Source organism: Mustela lutreola, chromosome 4 (assembly GCF_030435805.1).
Source record: "Mustela lutreola isolate mMusLut2 chromosome 4, mMusLut2.pri, whole genome shotgun sequence".
NCBI classification, from domain to species: Eukaryota; Metazoa; Chordata; class Mammalia; order Carnivora; family Mustelidae; genus Mustela; species Mustela lutreola.
The window spans coordinates 120394689-120408651 of NC_081293.1; the positions used below are offsets into that span (position 1 = coordinate 120394689).

Here is a 13963-nt window from a genome sequence, read left to right on the forward strand (position 1 = left end):
CTTCCACCTGTTTCTCTTGCAGTAAGACTCCACAATGGAAGGGGCTAGTATATATACTTAAAAGTAGCATAGATTTTGGAGGAATGGCAGAGAGCAGAGGAAAGCTGAGGAGAATTTCTATTTTGCCCAGGGTATCCTGACAGAAAATGACCTCCTTAAAGACAGAAGGTGAGTCAGTCTCATGCATATCTGTACTTTCAATGAATACATGAATAAGGAAAGATGTCATCTTTATATAAGGGTGTCTGAAACCTGATGTCAGGGATAAAAGGACAGTTAAGGTTAGTTGTCTGGAAAATTAACCTAAAAGATACTTCGCAGAAAGGGCTTTAGAATCTATGGCATTTTCCCCCTCCACTTTACAGTTCATATTTCACATCCCTACCTTATATCTTTATACTTAAAGCTCTTAGTTGCTTTCATGCCTGATATCCTAGTCCCTTTGAGTCTTCCACCCACAGTCTTCCAAAACATCAGATTAAATTAGATGTGTAAGCCCATTCATTGACTATTTGTGTGTATTAAGCAAGTTGCTTACTTGTCTGAGCCTCAGTATCCTCATCTATACAATGGTAATAATCATATCAACTTCACTGATTTTTAATAATTTCAGAAGGTCTTGTACATCATAAGAGAAATTATTACTATTCTTTTTTTCAATTAGTCATGGGAGCATATTGTCTGGGCCTCTGAAACTGCTTGCTCAATCCTTCCACCATCTGATACTTCTCTCACTTTTGTCCCGTCCTCCAAGACACTGCCTACCACTGAGGCGTGGTCCCTCTGACAGAATATGCTTTCTTATTGCAGTTCCTTGCACTTGCTGCTGTTGAAACCTGTCCTGACCACCTGTGGCCACCATCAGCTCCCAAGGGATCTCTTAGTATCCAGCACCTGGCCACTTCCAGTCTGGCTAGCTCACTGACTCAAGGTTTCATCACTGGCTTTACTCAGTGAACACATTATTGAATTTAGCTAAAACCAGTGATAAATCTAACACATATTTGAGTGAAATTGAACACAGGTGCTCTATGTAAAATTTCTTCATTTCAGCCACTCTCTTATTTTAGATAACCTATTAACACACTTTAAAGCTTCCACAATGCAAAGTTGGAAATTGCTCAAGAAATTGTCATGGCTTAACACTGCAAAAGAATTCAAAAGAAGTTTACCATTTTGATTATTATGTCTAGCATATTCTCATATTCTTGCTTTTAAATTTAATTTGGATCTTATGGTGAGTTGTGTCATAGAACTGGACTTACTTCCTTGGCAGACTCTCAAAAAATTTGAAAGCCCTATTACAGACATTGTGTTTTCCAAGCTCCAAAGCACACACCCACATACACTGCAAGAAAAAGCTATTTAAAATGTTATTTTATTCTACTCTTTAGTAGTTTTGTTATTTAATGGACTGTTATTATTAATGCTGTTATTATTAATGTAGGGAATACAACTGCCTTTTTTATCATCAGCCAAAAAAACCAAAAATACTATTACAACCAACTCCATGTACCTGAGTCTTAGGTTTTCCTATTTCAGAAAGATATTATTTGTATTTACTGCTAAAAGCTGTCCTTCCCAAGTCTCTAATTTGGAAAATCTGAGCTTTTGAGGCTGCAATGTTGGATAAGGCCTGCAGCGGTTTGAGGCCATTTAATCTCAGAAAGAGAAGAGAGTAAACTGAACCCTGGTGGTTACTGAGATGGGTGGGTTTTAATTCAGCCACTTCTAAAGAAAGAGTGTGGGCCCTGGAAGGTGCTTAAGAGGGACCTGAACAGGTGGTCTCTGAGGGCTTTAGCTTTGCAATTTCAGCTAATGATTCTTTATGCCAACCCTGTGGCCAGTGAAAAGGAACACTATAAGGGAATCTTTAAGCAACATAAAATGATCAATTAATAGAAGGCCATAAAGAAAAATGGTGGTGATAGTGAACAGCAAAGACTGAAAACCAGACATTTTCTTCATTGTTTTACCTAGGTCAAACTAAGTTTTTTATACACTAACAAACAGAGAATGAAAAGATTGCAATCATAAGCCAATATTGGCCTTCGGAAGTAAGGTCACAAGTTTTCCTTATCTGTAAGAAATACTCACTGCTATAACTTGGCATATGAACTCATGAGTTTCATGGATCCATGTGTTCCATCTATACCCTTATTGACATGTCCAGGAATCTCAAGGGATTATCCTAGAATTGAATTTTTCTGCCTCAGTCTGAAGCAAGACTCAGCAAAAGCCTTCTGACTGAAGTCACTCTATAGTGAGTAATTGTGAGCATAGAACACTTACACCTGGCAGGAAACGTAAAGAACAAGTCAGATGTCAGCTATTCTGAGTCAACCAATTCAATTCAGTGTTGGTTTTATACATTCCAGATTATAGAGTCAGAGGCAAATGTGTCTGACCTGGCTACAGAGCCTTGCTGAACTGCTTCTCTCTGGCACTCCTTCCAGACGGATACAAAACACAATGGCACGTCTTGGGGTCTGTATGGAAATTTTGTGGAAAACACAAAACTATACCACTTCTCCCTCTGTGTGGCTGTGATTTCATAGAAAAGTTCTAGGGCTTGGTAAGTGACAGGCAGGCTGAATTTCAACTACCACTTTCCCCTTTGGGTTGGGTGCTCTTGTATAGGAGATGACTGTACAATCCTGTGTGGAGCCTTGATTCCTTGTCTAGATTTCTAAAATTGACCTTCCTCAAATAGCAATCTGTAAGTAATCAATAAACCTTTGTGATAACTTTTAAAATAATCGCCCTCACTTACCATAATTTCTCTGTTAAAGATGCCAAAATACATATATAAGCATTGGAGAATTATTTCAATAAAAATAAGAATCACTTGCAAATATTTCACAAGGCATATTCACCAACAAAAGATAAATGGTTTTATTATGGAAATTTGAAAATAAAAATAGAATCGAGTACTTGGAATCAACCTTAGGAATAGGAAAGCAAATTTTGATGGAAAAGAAAATATACATTCAAAAGAAGCAGAATGTTGATTGTGGGGATCTGAAGGAGGAAAATTGAGACTGGGCAAAAAAAATGAAGGGAAAAAAGTAAACACTATGGTAAAAAAATGTCTCATCTATTTTCTTTAAGATATCCTTGAACATAAACTATGCTGTCTGAATATGGTCATGAATGTGATATAACAGTTTTCACATCTCTGAAAGGATATAAACTTTTGGTAATATCAAAGAATTAGAACGTTATTACAATTAGAAAATATTTAAGAGGCTGACATCAGTTGTGATAAAGAAGGGAAGACTAGGGAATTATCAATCCACTTCACTTACAAAAGGGCTTGTTATTCTGAGAGTGCTGAGTATTCATCTCCCTAGAGAACTTTAACAGAAATGCAGTATTTAATTAGAAGAAACACCTCTCTAGTTAAAAGAAAGAATAATCATGAAAAAAATCAAAAGGAAAAAAACAAGAGTGGGTAAAATATTCAGAAGTTCATTATGTTTATTATCATTTACCTTTGGCTCTTTATGTACAATATAATTCACAAACAACCTAAAATATCAGTGGTTTGTAACATTTATTTCTTGCTTGCATTATGTGAGTGCCACAGGTTATCTGCAGCTCTGCTGGGTTCAGCTTAAGTTTGGCTTGACTTGGTCAGGCTTGGTTGTGTTTGTTGTTGTGTATGCTTTGCTGCGCTTGAATCTATGTGTTTCTTCTGGTACATAGGCTGAAGGAGTAGCCTGTATCTTGGATATATTATAAGGAAGGATGACAGGAGCAAGAGGACAGGAGCGCTCATTTAAAACTTCTGTTTGAACATGACATCCATAATATCTGTTCATAGTCCATTGGTCAAAACAAGTTACATGGGAAAGTACAAAAATGAATGAGACAGAGAAATGTAGTTTATGTATTAGTTTTTGATGGCTGTTGTAACAAATTACCACAGACTAGGTGGTTTAAAATAAAAATCTATTATCTCAAAATTCTGGATGCCAGGAACCTGAAATCAGTGTCACTGGACTAAAATAAAAATGCAGATTGGGTGGCACTCCTCTTGAGAGGCTCTAGGGTAAAATCTGTTCCTTGCATCTTCCAGTTTTTGATGGCTTCCAGCATTTCTTGACTTGTGGCCATATAACTCTAATCTTTGCCTCAGTCTTCACATGGACTCCTAATGCATGCATTTATTGCATGCATTAAATTTCTCTCTGCTTCCCTCTTATAAGGATATGTGACATGCATGGCCCATACAGATAATCCAGGACAGTCTCCCCATCTCAAGATCATTAATTTGATTACACTGTCAAAGATCATGTTTTCCCCCAAATAATGTAACACTAAAGGTCCCAGAGAATAGGAGTTGGTATCTTTGAGAACCATTCAAACTACTACAATTTATCTATAGAGAAGCACAGCAAAAAAGAAGGAAATGAATAACACTAAGCAAATTAAACAATCTACATGTAGACCGTATGTTAAGAAAAATTGTTTGCTGTAAGAATGAGTGAATACTGGTATAGACAATCATTTTATAGTGCTGTATCTTTACCTTTGAAAACCTTTCACACAAAGCATAGCTATGTAGTTTCCTGGTTTAGGAAAAACTTGCTTAGAGGCAATGGACATTGGTCCTCTGGTGTAATTTTCAGTTCCCTAATTAGGGGATCTTTAGATTAATTTTCTAATTCTAATATAATTTAATATAATTATACTTACTAGTATTCAAAACCATACATTTTTAAAGACTGTGAAGTTTCTTATATTGTGTTTTGAAAAATCAAATCATTTGTCTCCTTAACGGTAAGTGCTAATGAGTGTTGGATGGTGTCAGAGGTGAGCCTGCTCAGTGAAGTCTGGAAAAATGACTGAAGGCTTCAGGAAGGAGTCATTTTGTGATCTAGAGCTCCAAAGGTTTCAGGTTTGGAAATATATTTACAAAAAGTTTAAAATAACTTTTATGGGAGAGCTTTAATCTACATGAAGTAGTGTTTCATCTACCTTTTTATCATACTCAACATTTAAGATTATGAAGGTCAGTTATTACCATCTTCTTTTTACTAATGAGGAAAATAAAATAAAGCAAGATAAAATTACTTTCCTAACATATTGGAAAATGTATGGTGTAGTCAGTCTTAGCAGCCAAGTAGTTATTAAGGAATCTGCATGCTCAATATAAGGAAAATAAAATGGAAGGCAGGAAAGAAATGAATGTCTCATGTACTTATATAGACAGAATTTTTAGAACTACAGAGGTTAGCAAATGAAAGACAAGGGTATATTTCATACACTGGGTGGTACATGCAACTGATGAATCACTCAATTCTACCCCTGAAACTAGTAATACAGTATGTTAACTACATTAAATTTAAACAAAAAAAATTTTAAAAATAGAAAATAAATTTTGCTTAAGGATTAACTTAAAGTTTCTAAGGCATTAAAAATTCACCCAGTAAACTTGGAAATTATTTAGACTATCTATAGAAAACTATATGAAAAGACATTGTCTTGGTTGGTTTGAACTGTTAGCTAATGCATTTTAGTTTTCCTTCAGCTTTGCAATTTTCTTTTTCTTTCTTTTTTTTCCAAAGATTTAATTTATTTATTTGACAGGCAGAGATTACAAGTAGGCAGAGAGGCAGGCAGAGAGAGAGAGGAGGAAGCAAGCTCTCTGCTGAGCAGAGAGCCCGATGTGGGGCTCGATCCCAGGACCCTGGGATCACGACCTGAGCCGAAGGCAGAGGCTTTAACCCACTGAGCCACTCAGGTGCCCCAAGATTTGCAATTTTCTTACTGAAAAAAAAATTACAACTGTCAAAAGATTAATTAACATAATACATACCAACATTTTCTGTATTGGCTCTTGCAGTGGAGATGGATTACAGTATTTCTGGAGCCCATGTTTCTACCTTAGTATGTAATTCCCAAGAGGTTGAATAAGGATGTTGTTGCTTGGCAATCATGCTCCACACAACTTGTAAATCTGCACATCGCCCTTTCTGTCTTTATGTGAACTCAATAGAGAAATACATACATACAACTTGTTCTATTTAACCCCCTAATTCCTGAACTATAGAAAATAACAAGTGTTAATGTAACACTTGTGGAAAGCTCATGTATGTAGTAAAGTAGAGAAACTGCAAATTCAAGGGAGAGATAAACCATGACCTAATAATTCTGGATCTTTTTGCAGGTAGTAGGGGTGACAGTGAAATTAAAATTTAAAAGTGAAATTTTATAAAAATTAAGTTCAGTGGGTCCTTTTGATATAAAAATAATTTTCCCAAATTAACAGCTCTGTAAAACAATGAATTCCTCAAAGGCTGGAATATGACTTATTGTTATACATATTTTTATTGCCTAACATAGTGGGATTAATGAATAAAATAAAATATAAACTTATTACTGTTTAAATTTTACAAAAATGAATTTCAATTCTAAATATGGAAATTCCCTTGAGGCACCTGGGTGGCTCAGTGGGTTAAAGCCTCTGCCTTCGGCTCAGGTCATGATCCCAGGGTCCTGGGATCAAGCCCCACATCGGGCTCTCTGCTCAGCAGGTAGCCTGCTTCCCTTTCTCTCTCTTTGCCTGCCTCCCTGGCTACTTGTGATCTCTCTCTGTGTCAAATAAATAAATAAAATCTTAAAAAAATATGGAAATTCCCTATGTTCAATTTATAATTAAACTGGAAATATTAATCTTTCTAATTATTTGGGTTAAAGATGTCTAATATTACTTTCAAGATTAGTAAAATAGTATAAATGACTTTAAATATAGAATTTTAATAATGATCTTACTTTAATGATATTTCTATTAATGAAAACTGATCCTTTCTTATAATTCAAATGGAATTGAACTAATCAGTTTATTTCAATGTGGGTTAAATTCAGCCAAACAAGCAGTTAGGCATATATTTCATTAAAGTTTATAGTTGCTATCTGAAAAGTGGCTTGGCATTATGGTGACAAGCTTTAAACTCCATTTTGACAGTCTAAGTGAGAAAGCAGATTGAGATGGTGTTTTTAAACAATTAAAAAACTTCAAATATATCCATATCAGTTTTGCCTGGACTACCCAGATATTTATTATGTGGAGCTATCGTAAATTTTGTTTTCCACATCTGTTCTTGGATAGTAAAACCCTAGAAGCATAGGTTTTTTTTCAGAAACTATAAAGTGGTTATTTTTCAAGTGATTTCTGTATGTTTGAACCATCTCATTCTTCACCAAGAAAATAAAGCCAAGAAAACACGTCTGCTATGGGTATGATTTTAAAGTAAGGTCAAATATTTCATATAAACTTAAGAATTTAGTGACATCATATCTGCAACACCACTGATTTCCTAAAATGATTATTGATAAAATTAAAAGCCTTTTCATTCATATACAAATAAATAAATAAATAAAATTTTGGAATACCTAAAATGTCACACAGTATCTTACACATATATATCATAAATTTATATCTATCTGAACATTCATTTATACAATATTTGTACATTGTATTTGTATTATATTCATATAATATGTAGTATTATTTAGTGAATAGATTTTTTTAAATAACTGAATTTTAGGTTGGGAATGATCTTTTTTAAAAAGATTTTATTTATTTATTTGACAGAGAGAGAGAGAGAGTGAGAAAGGGAACACAAGGAGGAATGGGGAACCTGATGCGGAGTTTGATCCCAGGACCCTGGGATCATGATCTCAGCCAAAGGCAGACATTTAATGACTGAGCCACCCAGAGGCCCCTGGGGAGTGGTCTTAAAAATTAACTTTTGGGGGCGCCTGGGTGGCTCAGTGGGTTAAGCTGCTGCCTTCGGCTCAGGTCATGATCTCAGGGTCCTGGGATCAAGTCCCGCATCGGGCTCTCTGCTCAGCAGGGAGCCTGCTTCCTCCTCTCTCTCTCTACCTGCCTCTCTGCCTACTTGTGATCTCTCTCTGTCAAATAAATAAATAAATCTTTAAAAAAAAATTAACTTTTGGGGCACCTGGGTTGCTCAGTTGGTTAAGTGTCTGACTTTTTTGATTTAGGCTCAGGTCATGATCTCAAGGTTGTATGACGAAACCTGCATTGGGTTCTGGGCTTAGTAGAGAGTCTGCTCAACATTGTCTCCCTCTCCTTCTGCCCCATGTGCATTGCATCACCCTCATTTCTCTCTCTCTCTAAAATAAATAAATAAATCTTAAAAATGTTAATTTCCATTTGGCAGAGAAATTCCTGGAAAGAGGTCATTTGATGACTGTTGAAGATGGCAGAAACCTCACTTCTACCAAGGAGTTTAATGTTATTGTTGAATAACTGAACTGCTGTATTCATCAAATATTCTGTCCTTAAATATAGTGGTTTTTCAATAAATGTATAATGAATTAACGGATTCAAACCTCACTTAATTCTTAACTTTCATCCATTAGCCCTAGTTCTGCTCTTGTAACTACACAAAATCATCTCACCCTCTTCCATAATGCTAAAGGTAACTATTTTGGGTTTTCAAGTCTTTACCTTTCCCGTATAAACACACCAACAAATAACCTTTCCCAGGGCAAAATCTATTCCATAAAGGATATTTATTACAGTCTATTTCTATTTTTTTCAAAATAAGGCATACAGTGAAAGAGCTGATGTGCAAATGAAACAATTGAATATACTCTAGAGTTGTATTTCTTTTAATAAAAAACACGATTTTATTTATTTTGTGAATCTCATCAGACTGTTAGGATTTTCATAGTCTTGTGGTTAAAATTATTTCTGCTGTAGCTTTCTTGCTTTTGCTTGTATGTTTGTTTTCTTACTTTTTCTTTCATTATTTACTGTTAAGCTTAGTTTTACATATTCTGTACTTTAAAATGACAGAAATATATCATGCTACTACATTGCTTCCTACCACTACCTATGGCAGACACTGACAATTAATTATAGCCCCACCTTCTTTTTTTGCAAGGTCCAGATGCCAGCTTAGAATTTTCCTTCAGTTGGTTAGTGGTGATTCATATACTCATTTGTCTTCACTTCTAATCTTGACTTCAGAATGTACATTTAGATGTATTACATTTAACCATGTTAATTCATACTGCTGTGTTGAGATATTTTTGATGCATATTTTACCACATAACCTATAAGTTATCGTTCTTAACTCATTCTGAAAATTTGATGAGACTTTTTCTTCCTAGGTTGTCCTAATCTGATACTGATCCATTCTTCTATTGTTTTTAGAATATGCGTTTGGCAGACAATTATTTATATTTCTTTCTGTTTTTAAACAGAAAACAGACCTCATTTTGGGTCTACTAGTTGTTGGCCTTATTTGCAGCTCTTTCCTCCCAAACTTTTTTTTCCTGGAAATTGCTTCCTTCCTATCCATGTGATCACAGGGGTAGAGATAGACTTATTACTTTTTATAAAGATGGAAAAGTTGGCATTAGCAAATGATCATTTCTTTCACTTTCCCTGGTAAGAATTTAGCCTATGTAAAATTATGGTCCTTAAATAGTTACAAGGATTCTAATTTTGATATTAGGACAGTTAGTCCAATTTGTTGTTGTTGTTTTTAAAAATCTTCAAAGATTATTTACCTTAACTGAGGAGGTAAGACACACACACACAGAAATCTCTGTAGCTGAGATAAATTTATTTGATCTTCCTGATATTCTAGTCAATTGAAAATAAAGTAATTTGGCTAAGTATTAAATATAATTATGATAGATATGAGGTATTTATAGAGTTAAATATCCTGGACAGATGAATTTCAAATTTTTTTTGTAATGTACAACAAGATTTTATAGTGACAGTACATTTAGATGACAGTTTGTGGTGTATAATCTGCAACTTATTTTAATATTATATCTGTTTAATGTCAGTTGTTGTATATATAGTATTATATTGATAAAATTTTAAATAAAAAATTCAAGATCTATGTTCCTTTATTTGTATCCAGGAGAGCTTGATCAAGCCCATTTTATATTATGAAAATAATTACAATCATAATTTAGAAATCATCCATCTAGTGAGAAGAAACTGGGTCTCAAATGATTTTTTCTATTCTCTTCCACTCTATCACATAAAAATGACATATTTATTAATATATTCCCTTCTATTAAGATTTGTAAGTTTTCCATTAAAATGAAAAAAAGTCACTGAAATAGTAAAACACTTCTCCATTTTATACTTCTCAACTCTGACTATTCCTCTTTGATTCAAGGGATTCAGTTGTTCTATTTGTTCCTGTAATATTCATGATTACTAGGGCTCTGCTTGGCCCTTTGATATTCCACAACACTGATTTTTAAGATTTCTCCATGCTAAACACCTGTGGTATAGAGAAAAGTCACATCATTGAATATGAATTGTGAAACTGTGACACACATGTGCTTTTAGAGTGGGCGCTTTAAGAGGTACTGGAAATTTTTAGAAGCAAAGTGCTTGAACAAAGATTGGGTGTTGGAAGTGCAATAATGCCTTAAAATCAGATGCAGGGATGCTTACTGTTCTTCGGTGGGTAAAAAAGAAGATCCAATGCACTAGAACAGTCAAGGCAAGATTAATATAATCTATAGCAAATGTGTAACAGAGGAGACTTGAAGCAACTTTTATCAGACTTAGGGTAAATATTATTATTAAACCAAAAAAATATACTAAGTTCAGTGATCTCACTGAATTTTATTAATAAATGTCATTTAGAAATATTTTATATTACTTATGAGTATTTTATAGTACAATGACTGTAAATCTATGTTGAATAAATGTTTATTGAAAATATATTTATGTTTAGATTGCCTGCAATTATTTAGGCAGAATTCTGATACTACCCCTGGAGATATACCATACCTACCCTATGGTACTATCTCTTTTTCTATTCCATTCCTTATTCCATCTTATCTATGAAATATAAAAGTATTCAAGGTATTTTAGGACAAACAAAAACTGAAAGAATTTGCAAAAACCAAACCAGCTCTACAGGAAATATTGAAAGGGGTCCTCTAAGCAAAGAGAGAGCCTACAAGTGGTAGATCAGTAAGGAACAGAGACAATATACAGTAACAGTCACCTTACAGGCAATACAATGGCACTAAATTCATATCTCTCAATAGTTACCCTGAATGTTAATGGGCTAAATGCCCCAATCAAAAGACACAGGGTATCAGAATGGATAAAAAAACAAAACCCATCTATATGTTGCCTCCAAGAAACTCATTTTAAGCCCGTAGGAACTTTTATTGTATTTTTAAATGTTTATTTAACTTAAATTTTTTATTTTGTTTCTTTTATTTTAAGAATAAAACTTATGTTTTGGCATGAATATATAGGAATAGTCTCAACATAGGATTAATCCATACTATTAAGGAATTATTGTCGTAAGGTAAGGAATTATTATTATTTTTTTTAAAAGATTTTATTTATTTATTTGACAGACAGAGATCCAAGTAGGCAGAGAGGCAGGTAGAGAGAGAGGAGGAAGCAGGCTTCCCACTGAGCAGAGAACCTGATGTGGGGCTCTATCCCAGCACCCTATCATGACCTGAACTGAAGGCAGAGGCATTAACCCACTGAGCCACACAGGTGCCCCGGTAAGGAATTATTTTGACACTACACTTCTAAGTTAGATCTTTGTGAGAATACTGTTTATAGTATTGCCTCTCTGACAGTTGGCGATTTGTATTGATGTGATATTCCTATTTCAACTAAGATAATTTTAATTTTCCATATATAAATAAGTCTGGTTTTAACTTCTCACCTTTTGAACTCTGATGTTCCCATACCTATAAGGTAGCTCTCTCAGCTATCTATACCTTTTCTATGGAATGGCTTTCTCTTATTTCTCATAAATGTAAACTTATTTTAAATAAGTACAAGCATATGGTCACCTCATTGTATCTTCTAAGGAACTTGCAACCAAACGTTTAGCTAAATACATATTTTTAATCACAAAGTCACAAATTTTAGTTTCCCTTTGTATTTTAGTTGAGGCATAATGGCAAGTGTTTTTAAATTATGTACTAGAGGGATGACTTTATCAAGCCCCACATTGGGTTCTCTGCTCAGCAGGGAGTCTGCTTCCTTTCCTCTCTCTCTGCCTGTCTCTCTGCCTACTTGTGATCTCTGTCAAATACATAAATAAAATCTTAAAAAAAATAAATTATGTACTAGAGTATATAAACATTTTTATCTATAATTTCACTTATAATTAATAAACAAAAGATTTTTCTAATGTCTGTTTTATAGAATGGATATTGGGTTCAGAAGGATTGAAAACCATTGTCCTATAGTATATGAAAATCTTTGAGTGCAGGGGAACGACTGTACAGAACAAGCTTTATGGATGTGAGACTCATACATTCACATAGAACGCTATGCTTAGAAGGCCCCCATACTTAATGGTCTGTCGTCATTGTATTAAAACTTTTAACATAATTTTGAATAAGAGCCCACTTGCATAACTTATAACAAATAAATAATAGCAGTGAAGAACGTGAAAAAAGCCCACAGAGAATGATACTGCTCTCCCTTGAATGAACATATATCTATGTTCTCTTTCTAGATAATTTCAACAACTACCAACTTACAAAATAAGACAACAGTTCTTCTAATAATAAATTCTTATTCTTGATCCATTCTTCTTTTTAGAGCTCCATATTCATGTTTCAGAGTGTCCAATGAACATATCCGCAAACACCAAGTCAGCTTCTCCCTGCACATCTGTATCTCAGCGACCAGCAGCATCAGAATTAATGCCTTCATTATGTACTCATTATGCTTCTCTATGCCACATCACCTCCCTCCTCTGTAAATTAATTGATTCTCATCGTATTTATTTTGGTTTCTCAGCTATTTATTTGTAGACATCATCTTAGTTCTGCATTAATTCATCTATACTATTATATACTCCTGATCAATCTCTTCTGATAGTTTCGTAGCACTAAATTCAACCTCAGACCATACTGCCTTTAAAAATTTTGTTTTATTTAAAACATAATTCTTCTCATTTGTTTATACTACATTGTTTTTAAGAGTGTTCCACATATGTCTGAATAAAATCGTAAGTGTTTGATCACATGTTGCTTTAATTTTTCAGTCTCATTTTTAACATCTTTTCCAAAACGTACTTATGCTTTAACCAAACTAAATTTCCATCAGATTCTTACAAGCCTTGTTCCTTTAGTCTTCTGAGCTGCTGTATAAACTATTTTGACTGGAAGATCCCCAGTTGTTGTTGTTGAGCTAGCTGGATCCTCTTGAAAGCACATTGTAAGATGAAGGTGGAACTGTAAGAGATTTATTGGGGATAAAGCCTGTGAAAGGTAAATGGGATGAACAGAGGTGAACAAAGAAAGGCTTCAGTTTGGAATGCAGGTCTGACCTCCTTCATTCAAAGGAGAAGAGGAAGAAAGGAGGACTGGGTACCGCACAACTATGAATAAGTCTTGGGGACCTCAAAGAGGAGCTCTGACATGAAGACTGCCTTATGTAGAGTACCCACATGGAGCAGAAATGGTCAGGTCCTGGTATCCCTACCATGTTCTGTTATTGGCTGAGCACTGTGACTTGCCAGTAAAAATGTAATCTAAGCACTAAAGCTGATGTGGATGCTGAAAGCAACTCACGGACAAATTCTCTTTAAAGAGAAAATGAAGAGCACATCTTCATGAGTGCTGCTACAATTCTCCAAGACAAATACTTTGTTGGAATGTGACAGAGAATAAAAGAGTCAATACATAAATTAAGAACTTCACATTTTTCTTTAAACTCAGTTTGAATTATTAAGTCTTGAACTTTAACCTTTCTGGAAAGGATTAATGTACTCCTATAACTCCTTAAACATTTCAGTACTAAAGGATACTAATAAAATGATGTGTTGGTTCTTGCCTATCCCTATTAACCATAAGCCTTGACCCTAGCAATTTGTTTGGGTATGGTCAGAGTAGCCTCATGACCAGGTGGTAGTTAATAAGCCCAGTAATAGGGGAATTGACCAGAACCTTGGTG

The 13963-nt window shown here is 34.5% G+C and overlaps 1 long non-coding RNA gene across 1 annotated transcript; it reads left to right on the plus strand.

Annotated features, from left to right (window-relative positions):
* Positions 1-69: 69 nt before the first annotated feature.
* LOC131830380 (uncharacterized) lies at positions 70-8352 on the plus strand. The gene is made up of 3 exons (XR_009353133.1): positions 70-168; positions 2457-2575; positions 8196-8352. It is a non-coding gene; the product is annotated as an uncharacterized LOC131830380 (long non-coding RNA).
* Positions 8353-13963: the final 5611 nt, after the last annotated feature.